This window comes from Pseudophryne corroboree, chromosome 4 (genome assembly GCF_028390025.1).
Source record: "Pseudophryne corroboree isolate aPseCor3 chromosome 4, aPseCor3.hap2, whole genome shotgun sequence".
NCBI lineage: Eukaryota > Metazoa > Chordata > Amphibia > Anura > Myobatrachidae > Pseudophryne > Pseudophryne corroboree.
Genome location: NC_086447.1, coordinates 46959034 through 46980181, shown reverse-complemented (window position 1 = coordinate 46980181; position 21148 = coordinate 46959034). Strand labels below are relative to the sequence as shown.

Here is a 21148-nt window from a genome sequence, read left to right as displayed (position 1 = left end):
CACTCTCATTACTTTATCATTTTCTTTTTAATCCTGCCTTCTTTTTTTTAATACAGAAAAAAAGTGTTAGAAAGTAGACTCTTTTTTGGGAGCACTCAAATTCAGAGGGTGGAAATATAATTAATTAATTAATTAATTAATTAATACTGGTAAAACCATTTTTATTAGATTATACATTAAAAGATTTTTTTAGGAGTATTAGCGTGAAAAATTAGAAGCTTTGCGAAAATATAAAACACAATTAATTGGTATGTGATATCCGTATCACAGTGTATCGGTTGCCGGAAATTAATGACTGTGGTTACAGAGTTCATACATCATTGCACATTAAGATTTATGTAATGTATGACCATCATTTATTCAGCAAGTATCCATTGTGGATTACAGTAAATGCTGAGAATTAAATCATAGGTCATATGAGAGTCAGATGCCCCGTAGTATGTATATATGTAAATATATATGGGTGACACTTTATAGGGGAGTCAATTTTTTGCAGTACCAGGGTGTTCAGAGGTGGTCTCCCATCCTAGTACTAACCCGGCCTTTCACTGCTTAGCTTCCAAGGTCAGAAGAGATTGGGCATCTCCAGTGATGTATGACCGCAAATATTGTACTCTCCCTCTAAGATCACCAAAAGGTGTGCAGCCACTTTGTCATGTGACCCTTTTGCTTGGCAGTCACAATTAAGATATAAATGTATTGACAGCCTATTTTTGTGACAAGGGTTACACAATCTGGACAAATTGGGCTTGCCTATTCATTAATGCAAACCGATTTTGTAGGAGTTCCAAAATGCCCAATGTTTTGGGTGTGGATGACACTATAGGGGAGTCAAATTGTTGCAGTACCTGGGTGTTCAAAGGTGGTCACCCATCCTTTTACTAACCCGGCCTTTCACTGCTTAGCTTCCAAGGTCGGAAGAGATTGGGCATTTCCAGTGTGGTATGACCGCAAATATTGTACTCACCCTCCTGAATCATCCAAAAATTAAATTATAATTGTCAAAAAGTAGCAAGTTGTATATACATATGGTGCAATGAAAAAATTGGAATAATATATAGCCACCTGGCTTATTCACCCTGTAACAATCAGCCACAGGTAACAATATACACATGAGTGAAGGTCTATTGTGTGGGTATGATTTCTAAACACCACACAATGTCCACAATTAGGACTGGCCCATCACTCCAGAAAAAACCTTAAGAACGCCAAAAACGGTCGGACCACAAATAATAATTTTATAGGTGCAGGATATAATTATTAGAGATGAGCGGGTTCGGTTTCTCTGAATCCGAACCCGCCAGAACTTCATGGTTTTTCCCACGGATCCGAGCAGACTCGGATCCTCCCGCCTTGCTCGGTTAACCCGAGCGCGCCCGAACGTCATCATGACGCTGTCGGATTCTCGCGAGACTCGGATTCTATATAAGGAGCCGCGCGTCGCCGCCATTTTCACACGTGCATTGAGATTGATAGGGAGAGGACGTGGCTGGCGTCCTCTCCATTTAGATTATAAGAGACTGAGAGAGATTTACTGGAGCTGACTAGGAGGAGTACTGTTACTGTAGAGAGTGCAGAGAGTTTACTAGTGAGGACAGTGCAGTTTATTTATATCCGTTCTCTGCCTGAAAAAAGCGATACACACAGTGACTCAGTCACATACCATATCTGTGTGCACTGCTCAGGCTCAGGCCAGTGTGCTGCATCATCTATTATCTATCTATATATATTATATATATCTGTCTGACTGCTCAGCTCACACAGCTTATAATTGTGGGGGAGACTGGGGAGCACTACTGCAGTGCCAGTTATAGGTTATAGCAGGAGCCAGGAGTACATAATATATTATATAGTGAGTGACCAGCAGACAGTGCAGTTTATTTAATATATCCGTTCTCTGCCTGAAAAAAGCGATACACACACACAGTGACTCAGTCAGTCACATACCATATCTGTGTGCAGTGCACTGCTCAGGCTCAGGCCAGTGTGCTGCATCATCTATATATTATTTATATATCTGTCTGACTGCTCAGCTCACACAGCTTATAATTGTGGGGGAGACTGGGGAGCACTACTGCAGTGCCAGTTATAGGTTATAGCAGGAGCCAGGAGTACAAAATATTATATTAAAATTAAACAGTGCACACTTTTGCTGCAGGAGTGCCACTGCCAGTGTGACTGACCAGTGACCTGACCACACTGACCACCAGTATAGTTAGTAGTAGTATACTTATATTGTGATTGCCTGAAAAAGTTAAACACTCGTCGTGTGACTTCACTTGTGTGTTGTTTTTTTTTTTATTCTATAAAAATAAAACTCATTCTGCTGACAGACAGTGGCCAGCAGGTCCGTCATTATATAATATATAATATATACCTGTCCGGCTGCAGTAGTGATATATATATATTTTTTATATCATTTATCATCCAGTCGCAGCAGACACAATACGGTAGTTCACGGCTGTGGCTACCTCTGTCTCTGCACTCGGCAGGCAGTCCGTCCATAATTGTATACCACCTAACCGTGGTTTTTTTTTCTTTCTTCTTTATACATACATAGTTACATAGACATCTTCTCTTTATCAACCAGTCTATATTAGCTGCAGACACAGTACAGTACGGTAGTTCACGGCTGTGGCTACCTCTGTGTCTGCACTCGGCAGGCAGTCCGTCCATAATTGTATACCACCTAACCGTGGGTTTTTTTCAGTCTTCTTTATACATACATAGTTACATAGACATCTTCTCTTTATCAACCAGTCTATATTAGCTGCAGACACAGTACAGTACGGTAGTTCACGGCTGTGGCTACCTCTGTGTCTGCACTCGGCAGGCAGTCCGTCCATAATTGTATACCACCTAACCGTGGTTTTTTTTCAGTCTTCTTTATACATACATAGTTACATAGACATCTTCTCTTTATCAACCAGTCTATATTAGCTGCAGACACAGTACAGTACGGTAGTTCACGGCTGTGGCTACCTCTGTGTCTGCACTCGGCAGGCAGTCCGTCCATAATTGTATACCACCTAACCGTGGTTTTTTTTTCTTTCTTCTTTATACATACATAGTTACATAGACATCTTCTCTTTATCAACCAGTCTATATTAGCTGCAGACACAGTACAGTACGGTAGTTCACGGCTGTGGCTACCTCTGTGTCTGCACTCGGCAGGCAGTCCGTCCATAATTGTATACCACCTAACCGTGGTTTTTTTTCAGTCTTCTTTATACATACATAGTTACATAGACATCTTCTCTTTATCAACCAGTCTATATTAGCTGCAGACACAGTACAGTACGGTAGTTCACGGCTGTGGCTACCTCTGTGTCTGCACTCGGCAGGCAGTCCGTCCATAATTGTATACCACCTAACCGTGGTTTTTTTTTCTTTCTTCTTTATACATACATAGTTACATAGACATCTTCTCTTTATCAACCAGTCTATATTAGCTGCAGACACAGTACAGTACGGTAGTTCACGGCTGTGGCTACCTCTGTGTCTGCACTCGGCAGGCAGTCCATAATTGTATACTAGTATCCATCTCCATTGTTTACCTGAGGTGCCTTTTAGTTGTGCCTATTAAAATATGGAGAACAAAAATGTTGAGGTTCCAAAATTAGGGAAAGATCAAGATCCACTTCCACCTCGTGCTGAAGCTGCTGCCACTAGTCATGGCCGAGACGATGAAATGCCAGCAACGTCGTCTGCCAAGGCCGATGCCCAATGTCATAGTACAGAGCATGTCAAATCCAAAACACCAAATATCAGAAAAAAAAGGACTCCAAAACCTAAAATAAAATTGTCGGAGGAGAAGCGTAAACTTGCCAATATGCCATTTACCACACGGAGTGGCAAGGAACGGCTGAGGCCCTGGCCTATGTTCATGGCTAGTGGTTCAGCTTCACATGAGGATGGAAGCACTCAGCCTCTCGCTAGAAAAATGAAAAGACTCAAGCTGGCAAAAGCAGCACAGCAAAGAACTGTGCATTCTTCGAAATCCCAAATCCACAAGGAGAGTCCAATTGTGTCGGTTGCGATGCCTGACCTTCCCAACACTGGACGTGAAGAGCATGCGCCTTCCACCATTTGCACGCCCCCTGCAAGTGCTGGAAGGAGCACCCGCAGTCCAGTTCCTGATAGTCAGATTGAAGATGTCAGTGTTGAAGTACACCAGGATGAGGAGGATATGGGTGTTGCTGGCGCTGGGGAGGAAATTGACCAGGAGGATTCTGATGGTGAGGTGGTTTGTTTAAGTCAGGCACCCGGGGAGACACCTGTTGTCCGTGGGAGGAATATGGCCGTTGACATGCCAGGTGAAAATACCAAAAAAATCAGCTCTTCGGTGTGGAGGTATTTCAACAGAAATGCGGACAACAGGTGTCAAGCCGTGTGTTCCCTTTGTCAAGCTGTAATAAGTAGGGGTAAGGACGTTAACCACCTCGGAACATCCTCCCTTATACGTCACCTGCAGCGCATTCATAATAAGTCAGTGACAAGTTCAAAAACTTTGGGTGACAGCGGAAGCAGTCCACTGACCAGTAAATCCCTTCCTCTTGTAACCAAGCTCACGCAAACCACCCCACCAACTCCCTCAGTGTCAATTTCCTCCTTCCCCAGGAATGCCAATAGTCCTGCAGGCCATGTCACTGGCAATTCTGACGATTCCTCTCCTGCCTGGGATTCCTCCGATGCATCCTTGCGTGTAACGCCTACTGCTGCTGGCGCTGCTGTTGTTGCTGCTGGGAGTCGATGGTCATCCCAGAGGGGAAGTCGTAAGACCACTTTTACTACTTCCACCAAGCAATTGACTGTCCAACAGTCCTTTGCGAGGAAGATGAAATATCACAGCAGTCATCCTACTGCAAAGCGGATAACTGAGGCCTTGGCATCCTGGGTGGTGAGAACCGTGGTTCCGGTATCCATCATTACTGCAGAGCCAACTAGAGACTTGTTGGAGGTACTGTGTCCCCGGTACCAAATACCATCTAGGTTCCATTTCTCTAGGCAGGCGATACCGAAAATTTACACAGACCTCAGAAAAAGAGTCACCAGTGTCCTAAAAAATTCAGCTGTACCCAATGTCCACTTAACCACGGACATGTGGACAAGTGGAGCAGGGCAGGGTCAGGACTATATGACTGTGACAGCCCACTGGGTAGATGTATGGACTCCCGCCGCAAGAACAGCAGCGGCGGCACCAGTAGCAGCATCTCGCAAACGCCAACTCTTTCCTAGGCAGGCTACGCTTTGTATCACCGGTTTCCAGAATACGCACACAGCTGAAAACCTCTTACGGCAACTGAGGAAGATCATCGCGGAATGGCTTACCCCAATTGGACTCTCCTGTGGATTTGTGGCATCGGACAACGCCAGCAATATTGTGTGTGCATTAAATATGGGCAAATTCCAGCACGTCCCATGTTTTGCACATACCTTGAATTTGGTGGTGCAGAATTATTTAAAAAATGACAGGTGCGTGCAAGAGATGCTGTCGGTGGCCAGAAGAATTGCGGGACACTTTCGGCGTACAGGCACCACGTACAGAAGACTGGAGCACCACCAAAAACTACTGAACCTGCCCTGCCATCATCTGAAGCAAGAAGTGGTAACGAGGTGGAATTCAACCCTCTATATGCTTCAGAGGTTGGAGGAGCAGCAAAAGGCCATTCAAGCCTATACAATTGAGCACGATATAGGAGGTGGAATGCACCTGTCTCAAGCGCAGTGGAGAATGATTTCAACATTGTGCAAGGTTCTGATGCCCTTTGAACTTGCCACACGTGAAGTCAGTTCAGACACTGCCAGCCTGAGTCAGGTCATTCCCCTCATCAGGCTTTTGCAGAAGAAGCTGGAGACATTGAAGGAGGAGCTAACACGGAGCGATTCCGCTAGGCATGTGGGACTTGTGGATGGAGCCCTTAATTCGCTTAACAAGGATTCACGGGTGGTCAATCTGTTGAAATCAGAGCACTACATTTTGGCCACCGTGCTCGATCCTAGATTTAAAGCCTACCTTGGATCTCTCTTTCCGGCAGACACAAGTCTGCTGGGGTTGAAAGACCTGCTGGTGAGAAAATTGTCAAGTCAAGCGGAACGCGACCTGTCAACAACATCTCCTCCTTCACATTCTCCCGCAACTGGGGGTGCGAGGAAAAGGCTCAGAATTCCGAGCCCACCCGCTGGCGGTGATGCAGGGCAGTCTGGAGCGACTGCTGATGCTGACATCTGGTCCGGACTGAAGGACCTGACAACCATTACGGACATGTCGTCTACTGTCACTGCATATGATTCTCTCAACATTGATAGAATGGTGGAGGATTATATGAGTGACCGCATCCAAGTAGGCACGTCACACAGTCCTTACTTATACTGGCAGGAAAAAGAGGCAATTTGGAGGCCCTTGCACAAACTGGCTTTATTCTACCTAAGTTGCCCTCCCACAAGTGTGTACTCCGAAAGAGTGTTTAGTGCCGCCGCTCACCTTGTCAGCAATCGGCGTACGAGGTTACATCCAGAAAATGTGGAGAAGATGATGTTCATTAAAATCAATTATAATCAATTCCTCCGCGGAGACATTGACCAGCAGCAATTGCCTCCACAAAGTACACAGGGAGCTGAGATGGTGGATTCCAGTGGGGACGAATTGATAATCTGTGAGGAGGGGGATGTACACGGTGATATATCGGAGGATGATGATGAGGTGGACATCTTGCCTCTGTAGAGCCAGTTTGTGCAAGGAGAGATTAATTGCTTCTTTTTTGGTGGGGGTCCAAACCAACCCGTCATTTCAGTCACAGTCGTGTGGCAGACCCTGTCACTGAAATGATGGGTTGGTTAAAGTGTGCATGTCCTGTTTATACAACATAAGGGTGGGTGGGAGGGCCCAAGGACAATTCCATCTTGCACCTCTTTTTTCTTTTCTTTTTCTTTGCGTCATGTGCTGATTGGGGAGGGTTTTTTGGAAGGGCCATCCTGCGTGACACTGCAGTGCCACTCCTAGATGGGCCCGGTGTTTGTGTCGGCCACTAGGGTCGCTAATCTTACTCACACAGCTACCTCATTGCGCCTCTTTTTTTCTTTGCGTCATGTGCTGTTTGGGGAGGGTTTTTTGGAAGGGACATCCTGCGTGACACTGCAGTGCCACTCCTAGATGGGCCCGGTGTTTGTGTCGGCCACTAGGGTCGCTAATCTTACTCACACAGCTACCTCATTGCGCCTCTTTTTTTCTTTGCGTCATGTGCTGTTTGGGGAGGGTTTTTGGAAGGGACATCCTGCGTGACACTGCAGTGCCACTCCTAGATGGGCCCGGTGTTTGTGTCGGCCACTAGGGTCGCTAATCTTACTCACACAGCTACCTCATTGCGCCTCTTTTTTTCTTTGCGTCATGTGCTGTTTGGGGAGGGTTTTTTGGAAGGGCCATCCTGCGTGACACTACAGTGCCACTCCTAGATGGGCCCGGTGTTTGTGTCGGCCACTAGGGTCGCTTATCTTACTCACACAGCTACCTCATTGCGCCTCTTTTTTTCTTTGCGTCATGTGCTGTTTGGGGAGGGTTTTTTGGAAGGGACATCCTGCGTGACACTGCAGTGACACTCCTAGATGGGCCCGGTGTTTGTGTCGGCCACTAGGGTCGCTAATCTTACTCACACAGCTACCTCATTGCGCCTCTTTTTTTCTTTGCGTCATGTGCTGTTTGTGGAGGGTTTTTTGGAAGGGCCATCCTGCGTGACACTGCAGTGCCACTCCTAGATGGGCCCGGTGTTTGTGTCGGCCACTAGGGTCGCTAATCTTACTCACACAGCTACCTCATTGCGCCTCTTGTATTCTTTGCGTCATGTGCTGTTTGGGGAGGGTTTTTTGGAAGGGCCATCCTGCGTGACACTGCAGTGCCACTCCTAGATGGGCCCGGTGTTTGTGTCGGCCACTAGGGTCGCTAATCTTGCTCACACAGCTACCTCATTGCGCCTCTTTTTTTCTTTGCGTCATGTGCTGTTTGGGGAGGGTTTTTTGGAAGGGACATCCTGCGTGACACTGCAGTGACACTCCTAGATGGGCCCGGTGTTTGTGTCGGCCACTAGGGTCGCTAATCGTACTCACACAGCTACCTCATTGCGCCTCTTTTTTTCTTTGCGTCATGTGCTGTTTGGGGAGGGTTTTTTGGAAGGGCCGTCCTGCGTGACACTGCAGTGCCACTCCTAGATGGGCCCGGTGTTTGTGTCGGCCACTAGGGTCGCTAATCTTACTCACACAGCTACCTCATTGCGCCTCTTTTTTTCTTTGCGTCATGTGCTGTTTGGGGAGGGTTTTTTGGAAGGGCCGTCCTGCGTGACACTGCAGTGCCACTCCTAGATGGGCCCGGTGTTTGTGTCGGCCACTAGGGTCGCTTATCTTACTCACACAGCGACCTCGGTGCAAATTTTAGGACTAAAAATAATATTGTGAGGTGTGAGGTATTCAGAATAGACTGAAAATGAGTGTAAATTATGGTTTTTGAGGTTAATAATACTTTGGGATCAAAATGACCCCCAAATTCTATGATTTAAGCTGTTTTTTAGTGTTTTTTGAAAAAAACACCCGAATCCAAAACACACCCGAATCCGACAAAAAAAATTCGGTGAGGTTTTGCCAAAACGCGGTCGAACCCAAAACACGTCCGCGGAACCGAACCCAAAACCAAAACACAAAACCCGAAAAATTTCAGGCGCTCATCTCTAATAATTATGCTGCACAGAGATAGGTTAATTTGTGATATACCCTGTTCGCACTGGACCAAGCAATAGATTAGAGGTGCCTGATGCATAGAACCTCTAATGACTACCTGCATGTATTGTGGAAAAGCAGGCTAGAAATAGGTGCTTGTTATTCGTTTGCACATGTGTTGATATGCTTAAGCATAATAAGTTCAAAGTTCTGAGTATTTGCTGCAATTAGCCATTGTAGTATTTCAGAAAGAAAAGAAAACACAGTCAGTGATAATTATAGAATTGTTATCAGCTTGCTATTGAAATGAGGATTTTCCCAATTGTAAGCCTTGATACTGGAGGTATACAATCCATATGGTATTGCTAATTGGGACAATTGATCCTATGTTGTTCTTTAGCATAGTATGATGATACGACTGATAATTGTAATGTCACTTGTGGTGGCTGCTGTTAGTTCACAGAAAAGAAGGAAGAAAGAAAAGAGAAGAATGAAGAGATTATCAGTCGTATCATCATACTATGCTAAAGAACAACATAGGATCAATTGTCCCAATTAGCAATACCATATGGATTGTATACCTCCAGTATCAAGGCTTACAATTGGGAAAATCCTCATTTCAATAGCAAGCTGATAACAATTCTATAATTATCACTGTCTGTGTTTTCTTTTCTTTCTGAAATACTACAATGGCTAATTGCAGCAAATACTCAGAACTTTGAACTTATTATGCTTAAGCATATCAACACATGTGCAAACGAATAACAAGCACCTATTTCTAGCCTGCTTTTCCACAATACATGCAGGTAGTCATTAGAGGTTCTATGCATCAGGCACCTCTAATCTATTGCTTGGTCCAGTGCGAACAGGGTATACCACAAATTAACCTATCTCTGTGCAGCATAATTATATCCTGCACCTATAAAATTATTATTTGTGGTCCGACCGTTTTTGGCGTTCTTAAGGTTTTTTCTGGAGTGATGGGCCAGTCCTAATTGTGGACATTGTGTGGTGTTTAGAAATCATACCCACACAATAGACCTTCACTCATGTGTATATTGTTACCTGTGGCTGATTGTTACAGGGTGAATAAGCCAGGTGGCTATATATTATTCCAATTTTTTCATTGCACCATATGTATATACAACTTGCTACTTTTTGACAATTATAATTTAATTTTTGGATGATTCAGGAGGGTGAGTACAATATTTGCGGTCATACCTCACTGGAAATACCCAATCTCTTCCGACCTTGGAAGCTAAGCAGTGAAAGGCCGGGTTAGTAAAAGGATGGGTGACCACCTTTGAACACCCAGGTACTGCAACAATTTGACTCCCCTATAGTGTCATCCACACCCAAAACATTGGGCATTTTGGAACTCCTACAAAATCGGTTTGCATTAATGAATAGGCAAGCCCAATTTGTCCAGATTGTGTAACCCTTGTCACAAAAATAGGCTGTCAATACATTTATATCTTAATTGTGACTGCCAAGCAAAAGGGTCACATGACAAAGTGGCTGCACACCTTTTGGTGATCTTAGAGGGAGAGTACAATATTTGCGGTCATACATCACTGGAGATGCCCAATCTCTTCTGACCTTGGAAGCTAAGCAGTGAAAGGCCGGGTTAGTACTAGGATGGGAGACCACCTCTGAACACCCTGGTACTGCAAAAAATTGACTCCCCTATAAAGTGTCACCCATATATATTTACATATATACATACTACGGGGCATCTGACTCTCATATGACCTATGATTTAATTCTCAGCATTTACTGTAATCCACAATGGATACTTGCTGAATAAATGATGGTCATACATTACATAAATCTTAATGTGCAATGATGTATGAACTCTGTAACCACAGTCATTAATTTCCGGCAACCGATACACTGTGATACGGATATCACATACCAATTAATTGTGTTTTATATTTTCGCAAAGCTTCTAATTTTTCACGCTAATACTCCTAAAAAAATCTTTTAATGTATAATCTAATAAAAATGGTTTTACCAGTATTAATTAATTAATTAATTAATTATATTTCCACCCTCTGAATTTGAGTGCTCCCAAAAAAGAGTCTACTTTCTAACACTTTTTTTCTGTACTGCTTTACATTGACTCTGGGGAGCACCACTGAAAGCAACAATCAGTTGGGGCTAGGATTAACTATCCATACCCCTAGTTGCTATATCTAGAAGCAATTCGAGATAATTCAGTTTTTCAGAGGCTACTAATTATACTAATAATCTATCTGAGGACTTGTGCGGTTCCCAAAACTCCCTTCTTTTTTTTAATCAAATCCTTGTTATACCCCCCTCGACTTTTTTACTGTCCCTCTGTTTCCTATCACATTCAATTTTCCCTCTCATACACCTCAATGGTGCATATCCCGCCTACATTCCTGTACCGTCCTGCTCTTTCCTTCCATTTTTCATTTACTTACCGTGGTCATCAACACTTCTGTCTAACTTCCTTGCTATTTATTTTATACTTTCATTCTACTCTTTCTTTTTACTTTGTTTCCTTTTACTTTAGTTTTTCCCCTCTACCAATTATGTATAACTAATAATTTAGTTATACACTGTCCCCATTTTTTTTTCCAATTTATAACCAAAGCCTTTTCCCTTTGGCAAATCTTATTCCTCCATTTCTCTCCCATTCTCTGTGCCCCATCCTGCGGCATTAGCTCTAAACCTCTTAACTATAGGGTACTTTATAACCCTGTCGCCTGCTTCTTTCCTACTCTTATTCCTGACTCCATCATCCATGCTGGCATGTCTGGCTGAAAACATCTGTTCCTCCTCCCAACATTTTATGGCCTTGTGTTTTCCATCAGACCGATGAGATAGTGCCACCCACCACATACTGTTCTCACCCAAAATGTGCCTTTTTTCTTGCTAATTGGAGGGCAATAGCTCTGCCCTATGAGCTCTTGTGGCCATTTTAGTTTTCCATGCTCTACCCGTTATCATTTTGTATAAGAAGAAATACAAACATTCAGTTACACAGTTAGTCTTCCCCTTATGTACTGTTCTATGGGATATGTTCTCATTATCATCACATGCTCCTCAGTTTAAAGCAATGTACTGCTATACAGCTGGGATTGTACATCAAATATAGTTATAACATCAGTCCATTTATGTAACTGCTTCATTTGGTCTAATGTCTATAGTTGGGACTTGTAGCCTAATGGTTTGGAGAACTATCTGATACTCTGTGTGATCAAAATGAAAATCTTGCCTGTAGTCTGTTTATAATGTTGATGGTGAGGGGGATTTTTTTGTTTCTGACACATCTGTCCAGCTGCTTCTCCAGATGCCTCAATTTGAAAATCGCCACCAATGATTTATGGTTACCTCAGCACCTACGGTTAATGAAACCCTGGTAACTGCCACCAGAAAAAAAGAACACAAAACATCAATGTATGGACACCAGACAGTCCTTTGCTGCAATCTGCATCCATAATTATTAATTGCACACTCACTTACACTTAGGTACGTAGCTTTGGCCTCACAGGCTTACAGATCCACTAAGAGACATGGAGAATATGCTAGAATTAATTATCTTTTAATTCAACAAGTAATTAAAAAACTTATAAGATTATAAATATGTACAGGAACTACAGGACATAAATCTCAGAAAATAAACAGGAAATTATATTTCAGGAACCTAGCACTTTATTCAAAGAGCCTAGCGATTTCCGAAGTGGGGGGACTCCACAATTGAACATATAGGTTGCATCCTCAGCGCGTGGCTGAATCTTCGAGAAATGAACACAAAGTATTGAGGGACAGGTACAATTACACCCTCACAGCTGGACTCCACCCTCCCATCTTTTTGTTTTTAACTAGTTTTATGCTGGACATTTGACATTTAAGGGATCATATACTCCCTCCATGTAGCTGCCTTGCAATAGATAGGGGAGGGGGATAAGGCCAGACAGGCACAACATTCCACTATTTCCTGGAGGTGACATTCTCATAACCTTGTTAAACCTACCTGACCTGATCTGGTTGTTGATGAATGAATGTTTTTCCTCCAGTTGTTATTGTGGAGTTCTGGATAAGTGATCATTATTTACATCCAGGACTCTGTATACATAGGGTCACATACAGGGCACAGGGTAGCCGTCATGTTGCTCCATCTAGGTGAAATATAACAATCTTTTACATACAGTACTTGTACATAAGATACACATCTACTACTGCTGACTGCATGTAAATGTCACATCCCGTCACAGTTTAATTGAGTGTTCTTAATTAAACTGGCTTTTGTTAGTGCTACAGTTCTTTTTAACAAGTTGCCATTGACCTATGTTGAAATTATTATTTCTTGTTTCAATATAGTGCTTTCAAATAATGTAAGCTCTGCAGATTTTATTGATGCTCAAAATGTAATTAAAAAGTTACAAATAAAATATAAATAATTTACAGGACTGATATATGTTTTATAATGTATGAACAGTGGGGGTGATTCCGAGTTGTTCGCTAGCTAGCAGATTTTAGCAGCATTGCACACGCTAAGCCACCGCCCTCTGGGAGTGTATCTTAGCTTAGCAGAATACCGAATGAAAGATTAGCAGAATTGCGAATAGAAATTTCTTTGCAGTTTCTGAGTAGCTCGAGACTTACTCCTACATTGCGATCAGCTCAGCCCGTTTCATTCCTGGTTTGATGTCACAAACACGCCCTGCGTTCGGCCAGCCACTCCCCCTTTTCTCCAGACTATCCCGTGTTTTATCCTGGCACGCCTGCGTTTTTCCGCACAGTCCCAGAAAATGGTCAGTTTCCGCCCAGAAACACCCACTTCCTGTCATTCACACTCCAATCATTTCAACGATGAAAAATCTTCGTTCTGCCGTGAGTAAATCTACTAAGTTTTGATCTAAAATACTAACCACATGCGCACAGCGTACCATGCGCATGCGCATTTTTGAATTAATCGCTCCGTTGCGACAATCGGCAACTAGCGAACAACTCGGAATGACCCCCAGTGTTAACAAGTGCCCCTTTTCTCAGAGTGTAGCAGGGACAGATTGGGATATCAGGACAGATCCTGGATGGCTCGAGTCCATCCTCTGTCTGGCTGGCTTGACCTGCCTGCCGGCCGATCCGCTCGTGCACATGCATCTGGTCTGGCCACCTGCAGCGCTCCATCTGCCTATCTAGCGGACACTGCTGGGGATCAAGAACCGGGAGAGGCAGCACCTGTCCTGTACTCTGCTGCTCCAGGGCATGCAGAGGTTAACTGGAAACCCCCCTTGCACACACACAGCCTGAATCTCCATCTCTTTGCACGGGCTTCTGCTATCAGGGATAGGAGAAACAAAAAGTAACTCTATCTCTGCACTGGGTTTCTGAGCCCTCCCCTTCTACTGGCTGCTGCATGGGACATCTATCCTGTGTTCAGCGCAGCCCAACACTCTCAGTGATAAGTTAATTCTTTCAAACACATGTTTATTTTTTTATAGCAATTGTCATGTATACTATCCAATGTGTCCTACCAATGTATGTTTTCAGTGTGTCAGCATCTGCCTGTGTCAGTGTCAGCGTCTATATGTCAATGTCCGTGTGTCAGCACCTGTCTTTGTGCCAGTGTCTGTCTGTGTGTCAGCATCTGTGTATCCATATGCCAGCATCTGTGTGCCAGTGTTTGTCTGTGTGTCAGTGTGTTAGCATATGTGTGTCAGCATCAGTGCATTGGCATCTGTGTCAGCATTTGTGTATCAGTGAGTGTCTGTGTGTCAGCGTGTCTGTGTGTGAATGTCTGCGTGTCAGCATCTGTGTGTCAGCATTTGTTTATGTGTCAATGTCTGCATCAAATCATGCTCTATGCGGAGGTAGTATTCCAACTTCTCTACAAACCCCGCCCCCTCCACAGATCCCACCCCTGTTAGGGCTGCTTCCTGAATTTTCCTGGGCTGATTTCCGATCCCAATCCTCCGCTAGAGTGTAGAACTGGCTATTCACTTTTATTTTACACTTTATAATGGGACTGAGAAAGGCCAGTAACTTTCCGTTCCTTAGATAACTACAAGTTGCAAAGTCTTCCACTTTGGTAGAGATCCAGTAAATGTGTATTTAAAGGGTTAGCTTATAAAGTTTTCATATATTAAAGTATATTACTCCATAATTTACTTAATTTACTTTCTCAATGGCCGTGTATCTTAAATCTTCATCCTCCTGTTTTGGCGTGCCCAAGCGTTTTCAGGGAGGGTGTCTGACATCAGCTCTGGCCCCGATCAGCTTGTTCTGATCGCACTGTAGGAGTAAGTCCTGGGCTGCGCACACACTGCAGAAAGTGCACATGGGATCGCACACTTGCACTGTGAATTTACCCCCCTGGAGGCGGCGACTATCTGAACACAGGACAGCAAAATTAGCAGCCCAGCGATCAAGTCTGAATCACCCCCAAGGTACAGTGTATCCGCAATGTCATATCCTAACATTTGCTCAAAACTTACCTGCAGTATTATTTAGGTTGTATTATCAAATTCCTGCACCGCTTCTTTTCATCCCTTTAGATGATATCTAAACTATTGTACACATGTCAGTTCATAATGGATAGGCCCCTGATCTGCCCAGCTTACTTAATATTTCTTTATTCTCCTTGTATACTCCAGCAATTCTCAGAAGCCACACCTGCATACAGTAGTTGTGTGTTAACATGTTTAGGCTGGGTTTTCCTGTGGCATTATTTGACAGCTGTCAAATTAGTGGGTCATTTATCTCATGTATATCCACAGTTTTCTTGTGCATAACAGACTCCTAATTCAGGGTGTCATTCTGATCCGATCGCACGCTGCAGTTGTTCACTGTGCAGCGATCTGGTCGGAACTGCGCATGCGCTGGTGCCACAGTGTGCCAGCACATGCCAGATGGCCAAAGGTCTTCGGTACCCAGCGAACGCCTCTGACTGATTGACAGACAGAGGCAGTCACTGGGTGGGAATGGGCGGCATGGCAGCGTTTGGCCACCGTTTTTGTGGCGTGGTCTGGCCAATGCAGGCATGGGCGGACTATGCTGGGGGCGGGCCACAGCGGCAGTGTGATGTCACACACAGCTGTTGCAACCCGGGGCAGCGACAAGTAACTCCCAGCCAGCCGCAGGAGCTGCACTGGTCGGGAGTTACTCTTCAAGTACAAAAGCATCGCTACCTGTGCGATGCTTTTGTACTTGTGAGGGTGGGGCCGGACTGATATGCGGGGTACACTAGCCCTGTGCTGAGCGTCCCCCCACATGTCTGGGAAGAATTTAGCACAGCTACGATCACCTTGGAATGACCCCACAGACCTGATCACAGCAGCAAATGTGTTAGCAGTTGGGTAAAACCATGTGCAGTGCAGGGGGGGGGGGGGGGGGCAGATGTAACATGTGCAGACAGAGTTAGGTTTGGGTGGGGTGTGTTCAATCTGAAATCTAAATTGCAGTGTAACAATAAAGCAGCCAGTATTTACCCTGCACAGAAACAATATAACCCACCCAAATCTAACTCTCTCTGCACATGTTACATCTGCCCCACCTGCACTGCACATGGTTTAACCCAACTGCTAACAAATTTGCTGTTGCGATCAACTCTAAATTACCCCCTTAGGGGGACATGTACTAAGTAGTGATAAAAGTGGAGAAGTGAGCCAGTGGAGAAGTTGCCCATGGCAACCTATCAGCTGCTCTGTATACTTTTATAGTATGCAAATTATAAATGTTACATCAATGCTGATTGGTTGCTATGGGCAAATTCTCCCCTGGTTCACTTCTTCACGTTTATCATTGCTTAATACATGCCCCCCTTAGTTCCTTGGTAGATAACCAGGTCTCCCACAGATCACCATGGTAGAAAGAAGGATGAGGTTTTCCTTCCCGTTGCAAGTGTAGCAGTTAGCTTTCATTTTACACTGGTGCATACCTTTTCTCGTCCAGCCTTCTTCTGAGGTGCAATGGTGGGTGCAGGGAGAGGCGTAGCATGGACATATGACATCCCCACCACCACCAGCGCCGGTTCTCTGGCATCTTGCACCCCGGGCGGCATTGGGGGCGTGACTTCATACAGGTGGCATGGTCAGTTACGCCCCCTGTACTGTAGTAGGATGTGCGGTGCGCGATGATGTCATCGCGCACCGCACAGCAAAGGTCCTCTCCACGAAGGAAAACTAGACGCTAAGCGTCTTGTTCCCTTCGTGGAGAGGACCTTTGCTGTGCGGTGCGCGATGAAGTCAACGGGCACCGCACATCATTACAGTAAAGGTCCTCTCCACAAAGGGAAACTAGATGCGTAGCGTCTAGTTTCCCTTCACAGCGGGCAGCGGGACAACGGGCAGCGGGGGGCACAGCAGCAGCGGATCTTGCCATAGTGCTACACCCTCCGGATGGCGCTGGGACCCTCCGGAAGGCGGTGCCCTGGGCAAAAGTCCTGATTGTCCATGGTAAGAGCTGCTACTGACCACCACATATACATATACTGTATATATATATATTCCCACACATATAGGCACAGATATTCATAAACACACACACACACACACACACACACACACACACACACACACACACACAAAAACACACAGATATATGCACAGACATATACATATAAACACACACAGATATACACATACATGCATAAACACACACATATACACAGCTATACACAGACATACACATATACACTAGAGATGTGCACCGGAAATTTTTCGGGTTTTGTATTTTGGTTTTGGATTCGGTTCCGCGGCCGTGTTTTGGGTTCGAACGCGTTTTGGCAAAACCTCACCGAATTTTTTTTGTCAGATTCGGGTGTGTTTTCGATTCGGGTGTTTTTTTCGAAAAAACCCTAAAAAACAGCTTAAATCATAGAATTTGGGGGTCATTTTGATCCCAAAGTATTATTAACCTCAATAACCACAATTTCCACTCATTTTCAGTCTATTCTGAACACCTCACACCCCACAATATTATTTTTAGTCCTAAAATTTGCACCGAGGTCGCTGGATGACTAAGCTCAGCGACCCAAGTGGCCGACACAAACACCTGGCCCATCTAGGAGTGGCACTGCAGTGTCACGCAGGATGGCCCTTCCAAAAAACACTCCCCAAACAGCACATGACGCAAAGAAAAAAAGAGGCGCAATGAGGTAGCTGTGTGAGTAAGCTAAGCGACCCTAGTGGCCGACACAAACACCAGGCCCATCTAGGAGTGGCACTGCAGTGTCAGGCCGGATGGCCCTTACAAAAAACACTCCCCAAACAGCACATGACGCAAAGAAAAAAAGAGGCGCAATGAGGTAGCTGTGTGACTAAGATAAGCGACCCCAGTGGCCGACACAAACACCTGGCCCATCTAGGAGTGGCACTGCAGTGTCACGCAGGATGGCCCTTCCAAAAAACATTCCCCAAACAGCACATGACGCAAAGAAAAATGAAAGAAAAAAGAGGTGCAAGATGGAATTGTCCTTGGGTCCTCCCACCCACCCTTATGTTGTATAAACAGGACATGCACACTTTAACCAACCCATCATTTCAGTGACAGGGTCTGCCACACGACTGTGACTGAAATGACGGGTTGGTTTGGACCCCCACCAAAAAAGAAGCAATTAATCTCTTCTTGCACAAACTGGCTCTACAGAGGCAGAGGCAGACTCCTAAACTACTAGTATGAAGAAGATAGAAAAAAAAAACCCACCACAGGTAGGTATACAATTATGGACGAGCACTGACGACACAGAGGTAGCTACAGCCGTGGACTACCGTACTGCGTCTGCTAGTATAGAGATGATAATGATATAAAAAATATATATATATATCACTACTGCAGGTATATATAATATAATGACGGACCTGCTGGACACTGTCAGCAGACTCCTAAACTACTAGTATGAAGAAGATAGAAAAAAAAACCTCACTACAGGTAGGTATACAATTATGGACGAGCACTGACTACACAGAGGTAGCTACAGCCGTGGACTACCGTACTGCGTCTGCTAGTATAGAGATGATAATGATATAAAAAATATATATATATCACTACTGCAGGTATATATAATATAATGACGGACCTGCTGGACACTGTCAGCAGACTCCTAAACTACTAGTATGAAGAAGATAGAAAAAAAAACCCCACCACAGGTAGGTATACAATTATGGACAAGCACTGACGACACAGAGGTAGCTACAGCCGTGGACTACCGTACTGCGTCTGCTAGTATGGAGATGATAATGATATAAAAAATATATATATATCACTACTGCAGGTATATATAATATAATGACGGACTTGCTGGACACTGTCAGCAGACTCCTAAACTACTAGTATGAAGAAGATAGAAAAAAAAAACCCACCACAGGTAGGTATACAATTATGGACGAGCACTGACGACACAGAGGTAGCCACAGCCGTTGACTACCGTACTGCGTCTGCTAATATAGAGATGATAAAGATGATATAGATGAACAATAAAAATATAACACTACTGTAGGTAAATATTTATATAATATAATGAATGACGGACCTGCTGGACACTGTCAGCAGAATGCGTTTATAGAATAAAAAAAAAAAACACCACAGGAGTGTTTAACTTTTTCAGGCAGACAATATACTGGTGGTCACTGGTCAGTCACACTGGCAGCAAAAGTGTGCACTGTACTCCTGCTATAACTGCACCCCAGTCTCCCCCACAATTCAGCTGTGTGAGCAGTGAGCACTCAGCACAGTCAGATATACATATAGATGATATTATCATGCAGCACACTGAGGCTGAGCACAGATATGGTATGTGACTGTATCGTTTTTTTTCAGGCAGAGAACGGATTATATTAAATAATAAATAAAACTGGTGGTGGTCAGTCACTAGTAACTATCAGCAAAACTCTGCATTCTGAGTACTCCCTAATGCTCCCCAAAATTACTAAGTAATCAACTCAAGTGTCTCTATCTATTCTAACGGAGAGGACGCCAGCCACGTCCTCTCCCTATCAATCTCAATGCACGTGTGAAAATGGCGGCGACGCGCGGCTCCTTATATAGAATCCGAGTCTCGCGATAGAATACGAGCCTCGCGAGAATCCGACAGCGGGATGATGACATTCGGGCGCGCTCGGGTTAACCGAGCAAGGCGGGAAGATCCGAGTCTGCCTCCGACCCGTGTAAAAAGGCTGAAGTTCGGGGGGTTCGGATTCCGAGGAACCGAACCCGCTCATCTCTAATATACACACAGACATACATAAACACACACACATACACAGAAATATACACACAGACGGGTGTGGTATGGAAGGTCGACCACACTTAGGTCGACAGTAACTAGGTTGACATGGATTCTAGGTCGACATGGTCTAGGTCGACAGGTCAAAAGGTCGACATGAGGTTGTTGGCTTTTTTTCTTTTCATTTTGTTTGGTGTTGTTTTCTCCATACAGTGACCAGGTACCCCAATTAGTGCACCGTGTCCCCATGCATGGCTCGCTTTGCTCTCCATGCTTCGAGCAAGGTTATTGTTTCCAGTCGTAGTCCACGTGGATCGTTAAGTATGAAAAAGTTCAAAATAAGAAAAAAATTGTGAAAAACTCATGTCGCCTAGAACATGTCGACGTAGTTACCGTCGATCAATAGTGTCGACCTAGACATTGTCAACCAAAGTGTGGTCGACCTAGAGACCGGATACCCACACAGACATACATTATAATTTATCACACACATATACTCACACATTTTGTATACAAAGAAATATACACAAACACACACATATACACACAGACATACATAAGCACAGACATATTATACACACATATATACACAGACATATACATGGTATACACATAAACACACACATATGCACACATATAAACACATTTACACACAAACACTCACATTTACACACACATACATATACATATACAGACACACAGCCATATAAACAAAAACACACAGCATACACAGACATAAACATACACATAAACGCACACATATACACACATTAATTTTCACCAAGATATACCTCCCAATTGTCCCAATTTTGGCCAGACAGTCCTGTTTTTCATGGTCTGTCCCACTGTCCCACCCATGGGTCGCAGTGTCCTGCGGGTGGTGGGCAGTTGGGAGATCCCCCTCTGTCACTCACTACTCTGATCAGAGCAGCGGTGAATAGATGCTGTGCACATGCGCACAGCATCTATTCCCTGACAAAGAGGGACAGGAGGCATGGCCAGCATCTCACTGAGCCCTGGCCATGCCCCAATAGTGACAAAAATAGGGCCATGCCCCCAAATTCAGATGCGCGTCTGCAGCGCGTGTAAATGTCCTGCCTTGTGTAGCCCAAAAGTTGGGAGGTATGCCAAGAAGAGGGCAGCAGCTCCTCATTCTAGCCTAAAGGGGCAAAGCTTCTATGTGATTGACAGTCTGGGCCTCCATGGGTAGGAAATAGGACTGAGGATAGGGAAGGGGTGGCCACCACACTG

At 44.5% G+C, this 21148-nt stretch overlaps 4 pseudogenes; 2 read left to right on the top strand and 2 right to left on the bottom strand.

Moving 5' to 3' along the window:
- Window positions 1–487: 487 nt before the first annotated feature.
- Window positions 488–607, bottom strand: LOC134913723 (5S ribosomal RNA; annotated as a pseudogene).
- Window positions 608–836: 229 nt separating this feature from the next.
- On the bottom strand, window positions 837–956 carry LOC134913713 (5S ribosomal RNA; annotated as a pseudogene).
- Window positions 957–9910: 8954 nt separating this feature from the next.
- Window positions 9911–10030, top strand: LOC134913515 (5S ribosomal RNA; annotated as a pseudogene).
- A 229-nt stretch (window positions 10031–10259) lies between these two features.
- Window positions 10260–10379, top strand: LOC134913721 (5S ribosomal RNA; annotated as a pseudogene).
- The last annotated feature ends 10769 nt before the right edge of the window (window positions 10380–21148 follow it).